The following is a 7,391-nucleotide window of genomic DNA, read 5'->3' as shown; positions in this document are numbered from 1 at the left end:
ACGGCAAGCACCACTCACATTTTCTTCAGGAAATGTACCTCTCTAGTATTACATATACCATGCTCTTTTTTCTTCCGCCTAAAACTTTGCAGCGTTTCACGCCCCGCAGTTTTGAGAAAAGCCTCACGTATGTTATATCGTTGCGTGCAGCTCGGTCGGGAATGGTGTGCTATGACTTTTGGTACAGATCCGTCGCACGGTTTTCCCGAAATTCCCCAAAAAAAGACCTTATTTCCCCCCCATTCATTTCAATGGGAAATGGCCGGTAAAAGGGTGAAAACATGGGTCACTTTGAAAGCTTACCGTTCGGCCATAATTTGTCGTAGAAACATCATTCAAAGTTTAAACGGGTCACAAGACTTTGGACTTTTACGGATTGGGTCCATGTTTCGATAACTTTCACGGTTGCTTCACGAGAGCAGTTTAAGTTTGATGAAAATTTAGATTTTTCACCATGCGTGCCACTGTCAACTGCCATATTCACAGAGTGTGAATCGGAGGGTGTCTTTACACTGTCACCACGTCAATATAATGCACTCTACGGGCATGAGATTTCAATATGTCGTAGTCAGGAAGTTCCTGCCACTCAGCGTCGAAGAATTTTTGCGATCGGACCCACGGTTCTCGGTTGGGAAGCGTTTGTTTGATAGCTTAGTTTCTGTTTTCTGTTCTCTGTCTCTCACAGAGGAGTGTGCATGCGCACCACTCTCCCATCCCCCACACCACCACCACCCCCCCTCCTCCACCCACCTCCCCCACTGACAGGAGTTATACAGGCACTGAATAATAGCGACACTGATTAGAAGTGACCCGGCATGCGCATAGACACACTTTAAAATTTCTTCAGGAATTTTCGCTCTCTAGTATTACATATACCATGCTCTTTTTTCTTCCGCCTAAAACTTTGAACCGTTTCACGCCCTGCAGTTTTGAGAAAAGCCTCATGTATGTTATATCGTTGCGAGCGGCTCGGTCGGGAATGGTGTGCTATGACTTTTGGTACGGATCCGTCGCACGGTTTTCCCGAAATTCCCAAAAAACCACCCCATTTTTCCCCTATTCATTTCAATGGGAAATGGCCGAAAAAAGGGTGAAAACATGGGTCACTTTGAAAGCTTACCGTTCGGCCATAATTTGTCGTAGAAACATAATTCAAAGTTTAAACGGGTCACAAGACTTTGGACTTTTACGGATTGGGTCCATGTTTTGATAACTTTAACGGTTGCTTCACGAGAGCAGTTTAAGTTTGATGAAAATTTTGATTTTTTTATGAAATGTGCCACTGTCAACTGCCATATTCACAGAGTGTGAATCGGAGGGTGTCTTTACACTGTCACCACGTCAATATAATACACTCTACGGGCATGAGGATTCAATATGTCGTAGTCAGGAAGTTGCTGCCACTCACGGTAAAAGAATTTTTGCGATCGGACCTACGGTTCTCTGTTGGGAAGCGTTTGTTTGAGAGCTTAGTTACAGTTTGCGGTTCTCTGTGTCTGTCACAGAGGAGTGTGCGTGCACATGCACAACCCATCCCCCCCTCCCCACACACACCATCACCCCCCCATTCCCACACCCCCTCCCTCCCCCCCCCCTCCCCCACTGACAGGAGTTATACAGGCACTGAATAATAGCGACACTGATTAGAAGTGACCCGGCATGCGCATAGACACACTTTAAAATTTCTTCAGGAATTTTCGCTCTCTAGTTAAGTGTGTCTATGGTAATAGACATACTTATTACTATTCTACCGAAAAGTTTGGACGTCTCCACGCCGGAGAGCTTTGACCCGACCGCCACGTATGATGCACCGTTGCGTGCGGCTCGGCCGGGAGAACATTTGGGACCTCGGCTCCCGAAGCGATCCGACGCACCGTTTAGCCGTAATTTGGGTTTGAAAATTTCGCCTCTATTTATTCTTCTGCTTATTAGTGGTGCTTGCAAAGCATCACTATTGTTATCTTGCAGGCTTATTATTAGTGGTGCTTGCAAAGCATCACTACTATTCTCTTGCGAACTTATTATTTTTATTTTTATTATTATTATTCTTCCGGACAAAAGTTCGGCGCGTAACTAGTCCCGCACCGTTTGTCGTAGACCCATGAATGAGGTGTCAAATCGTGCGGCCTAATCGGGAATGGGGTGCTATGACTTTTCTAAGGGGTGGGTGGTTAATTGCCCCCGCAGGGGGCAATTAACCACCCCGAAAAGTCCCATAGACTTAACATTGAGGCCAACTTTGACGGCTTGTAGCGCAGAGAGGGGATTTTGTAGAAACGTGAAATTTACAACATTTGAAGAGGTTTGCAACCTGTGTCAGAAGATACCCCGCACAAGGGGATACGTTCGACCCCTGGGGCAAGAGGGGTCCCCAAAATTGCCCCATAGAATTTGAATGGGGATTTTGGCAACTTTGCCCATTGACTTATAATGGGAATTTAAAAAAATTACTAGTGCCGCACCGTTCGTCGCAGACCCATGAATGAGGTGTCAACCCGTGCGGCTTATTCGGGAGTAGGGTGCTTTGACTGTTTGAAGGGGTGGGTGGTTAATTTCCCCCGCAGGGGGCAATTAACCACCCACAGACTTAACACTGACAACAAATTTGACTGAGTCCCGCACCGTTCGTCGTAGACCCATGAATGAGGTGTCAAACCGTGCGGCTTATTCGGGAGTAGGCTGCTCTGACTGTTTGAAGGGGTGGGTGGTTAATTGCCCCCGCAGGGGGCAATTAACCACCTACAGACTTAACACTGAGAACAACTTTGACTGAGTCTTGCACCGTTCGTAGTAGACCCATGAATGAGGTGTCAAACCATGCGGCTTATTCGGGAGTAGGGTACTCTCACTGTTGAAAGGGGTGGGTGGTTAATTGCCCCCGCAGGGGGCAATTAACCACCCACAGACTTAACATTGAGACCAACTTTGACTGAGTCCCATGAGTGAGGTGTCAAACCGTGCGGCCCATCTTCGGGAACGGGGTGCTGTGACTTTTCTAAGGGGTGGGTGGTTAATTGCCCCCGCAGGGGGCAATTAACCACCCACAGACTTAACATTGATTTAACTGTGGAACCGACTGCCGTAGAGACACTCTTTTGCATTTATCATCATGCTCATAAGCCACGCCCCCTAGCACCCTCATTAGCATGCTGTTAGCATGATGCTAACGCGATTAGCATTTTGCTAGCATGATGCTAACAAAATTAGCATGTTTCTAGCTTTATGCTAATTTCATCAGCACATCGCTAGCATGATGCTAACGCTATTAGCATGTCGCTAGCATTATGCTAACTTTTCGCTAATAACATGTATAGAATGTTCCTAGCATCATGCTAGTGTAATTAGCATGATGTTTAGCTGATTAGCATGATGCTAGCTATATTAGCATGTTGCTATCAACATCTTTAAAAATTTACTAACTTAATGATAAGATCCCATTTTCATAGAGATACGAGGGGCCAGAGTTTCGCCACGGCAAGCACCACTCACATTTTCTTCAGGAAATGTACCTCTCTAGTTTTTATTATTAGTGGTGCTTGCAAAGCATCACTATTGTTATCTTGCAGGCTTATTATTTTTATTATTTTTTTTTTTATTCTTCTTCCGTATGAAAGTTCGGCGCGTAACTAGTCCCGCACCGTTTGTCGTAGACCCCTGAGTGAGGTGTCAAATCGTGCGGCCTATACGGGAATGGGGTGCTATGACTTTTATAAGGGGTGGGCGGTTAATTGCCCCCGCAGGGGGCAATTAACCGCCCCAAAAATCCCATTGACTTAACATTGAGACCAACTTTGACGGATTATAGCGCAGAGAGTAAATTTTGTAGAGACATCAAACTTACCAGATTTGAAGAGGTTTGCAGCCTGTGTCAGAAGATACCCCGCACAGGGGGATAAGTTCGACCCCCGGGGCAAGAGAGGTCCCCAAAGTTGCCCCATAGAATTTGAATGGGGAATTTGGTGACTTTGCCCATTGACTTATAATGGGAATTTAAAAAAATTACTAGTCCCGCACCGTTCGTCGTAGACCCATGAATGAGGTGTCTAACCATGCGGCTTATTCGGGAGTAGGGTACTCTCACTGTTAAAAGGGGTGGGTGGTTAATTGCCCCCGCAGGGGGCAATTAACCACCCACAGACTTAACACTGAGAACAACTTTGACTGAGTCCCGCACCGTTCATCGTAGACCCATGAATGAGGTGTCAAACCGTGCGGCTTATTCGGGAGTAGGGTGCTCTGACTGTTTGAAGGGGTGGGTGGTTAATTGCCCCCGCAGGGGGCAATTAACCACCCACAGACTTAACATTAAGACCAACTTTGACCGAGTACCATGAGTGAGGTGTCAAACTGTGCGGCCCATTTTCGGGAACAGGGTGCTGTGACTTTTCTGAGGGGTGGGTGGTTAATTGCCCCCGCAGGGGGCAATTAACCGCCCACAGACTTAACACTGAGAACAACTTTGACTGAGTCCCGCACCGTTCGTCATAGACCCACGAATGAGGTGTCAAACCGTGCGGCTTATTCGGGAGTAGGGTGCTCTGACTGTTTGAAGGGGTGGGTGGTTAATTGCCCCCGCAGGGGGCAATTAACCACCCACAGACTTAACATTGAGACCAACTTTGACTGAGTCCCATGAGTGAGGTGTCAAACCGTGCGGCCCATCTTCGGGAACGGGGTGCTGTGACTTTTCTAAGGGGTGGGTGGTTAATTGCCCCCGCAGGGGGCAATTAACCACCTACAGACTTAACATTGATTTAACTGTGGATCTGACTGTCGTAGAGACACTCTTTTGCATTTATCATCATGCTCATAAGCCACGCCCCCTAGCACCCTCATTAGCATGCTGTTAGCATGATGCTAACGCGATTAGCATTTTGCTAGCATGATGCTAACAAAATTAGCATGTTTCTAGCTTTATGCTAATTTCATCAGCACATCGCTAGCATGATGCTAACGCTATTAGCATGTCGCTAGCATTATGCTAACTTTTTGCTAATCACATGTATAGAATGTTCCTAGCATCATGCTAGTGTAATTAGCATGATGTTTAGCTGATTAGCATGGTGCTAGCTTGATGCTAGCTATATTAGCATGTTGCTATCACGATCCCATTGTCGTAGAGATATGGACGGCCAGAGTTTCGCCACGGCAAGCACCACTCACATTTTCTTCAGGAAATGTACCTGTCTAGTATTACATATACCATGCTCTTTTTTCTTCCGCCTAAAACTTTGAACCGTTTCACGCCCTGCAGTTTTGAGAAAAGCCTCATGTATGTTATATCGTTGCGAGCGGCTCGGTCGGGAATGGTGTGCTATGACTTTTGGTACGGATCCGTCGCACGGTTTTCCCGAAATTCCCAAAAAACCACCCCATTTTTCCCCTATTCATTTCAATGGGAAATGGCCGAAAAAAGGGTGAAAACATGGGTCACTTTGAAAGCTTACCGTTCGGCCATAATTTGTCGTAGAAACATAATTCAAAGTTTAAACGGGTCACAAGACTTTGGACTTTTACGGATTGGGTCCATGTTTTGATAACTTTAACGGTTGCTTCACGAGAGCAGTTTAAGTTTGATGAAAATTTTGATTTTTTTATGAAATGTGCCACTGTCAACTGCCATATTCACAGAGTGTGAATCGGAGGGTGTCTTTACACTGTCACCACGTCAATATAATACACTCTACGGGCATGAGGATTCAATATGTCGTAGTCAGGAAGTTGCTGCCACTCACGGTAAAAGAATTTTTGCGATCGGACCTACGGTTCTCTGTTGGGAAGCGTTTGTTTGAGAGCTTAGTTACAGTTTGCGGTTCTCTGTGTCTGTCACAGAGGAGTGTGCGTGCACATGCACAACCCATCCCCCCCTCCCCACACACACCATCACCCCCCCATTCCCACACCCCCTCCCTCCACCCCCCCTCCCCCACTGACAGGAGTTATACAGGCACTGAATAATAGCGACACTGATTAGAAGTGACCCGGCATGCGCATAGACACACTTTAAAATTTCTTCAGGAATTTTCGCTCTCTAGTTAAGTGTGTCTATGGTAATAGACATACTTATTACTATTCTACCGAAAAGTTTGGACGTCTCCACGCCGGAGAGCTTTGACCCGACCGCCACGTATGATGCACCGTTGCGTGCGGCTCGGCCGGGAGAACATTTGGGACCTCGGCTCCCGAAGCGATCCGACGCACCGTTTAGCCGTAATTTGGGTTTGAAAATTTCGCCTCTATTTATTCTTCTGCTTATTAGTGGTGCTTGCAAAGCATCACTATTGTTATCTTGCAGGCTTATTAGTGGTGCTTGCAAAGCATCACTACTATTCTCTTGCGAACTTATTATTTTTATTTTTAGTGGTGCTTGCAAAGCATCACTATTGTTATCTTGCAGGCTTATTATTTTTATTAGTGGTGCTTGCAAAGCATCACTATTGTTATCTTGCAGGCTTATTATTTTTATTATTTTTATTATTCTTCCGTACAAAATTTTGGCACGTAACTAGTCCCGCACCGTTTGTCGTAGACCCCTGAGTGAGGTGTCAAATCGTGCGGCCTATACGGGAATGGGGTGCTATGACTTTTCTAAGGGGTGGGCGGTTAATTGCCCCCGCAGGGGGCAATTAACCGCCCTAAAAATCCCATTGACTTAACATTGAGACCAACTTTGACGAATTATAGCGCAGAGAGTGAATTTTGTAGAGACGTCAGATTTACCACATTTGAAGAGGTTTGCAGCCTGTGTCAGAAGATACCCGGCACAGGGGGATAGGTTCGACCCCCGGGGCAAGAGAGGTCCCCAAAGTTGCCCCATAGAATTTGAATGGGGAATTTGGTGACTTTGCCCATTGACTTATAATGGGAATTTAAAAAAATTACTTGTGCCGCACCGTTCGTCGTAGACCCATGAATGAGGTGTCAACCCGTGCGGCATATTCGGGAGTAGGGTGCTTTGACTGCTTGAAGGGGTGGGTGGTTAATTGCCCCCGCAGGGGGCAATTAACCACCCACAGACTTAACACTGACAACAACTTTGACTGAGTCCCGCACCGTTCATCGTAGACTCATGAATGAGGTGTCAAACCGTGCGGCTTATTCGGGAGTAGGGTGCTCTGACTGTTTGAAGGGGTGGGTGGTTAATTGCCCCCGCAGGGGGCAATTAACCACCCACAGACTTAACATTGAGACCAACTTTGACCGAGTACCATGAGTGAGGTGTCGAACTGTGCGGCCCATTTTCGGGAACAGGGTGCTGTGACTTTTCTGAGGGGTGGGCGGTTAATTGCCCCCGCCGGGGGCAATTAACCGCCCACAGACTTAACACTGAGAACAACTTTGACTGAGTCTTGCACCGTTCGTCGTAGACCCATGAATGAGGTGTCAAACCG

Source organism: Clarias gariepinus, chromosome 18 (genome assembly GCF_024256425.1).
Source record: "Clarias gariepinus isolate MV-2021 ecotype Netherlands chromosome 18, CGAR_prim_01v2, whole genome shotgun sequence".
NCBI lineage: Eukaryota > Metazoa > Chordata > Actinopteri > Siluriformes > Clariidae > Clarias > Clarias gariepinus.
The sequence above is the reverse complement of the archived record's forward strand: the minus strand, read 5'-3'. Positions refer to the sequence as shown.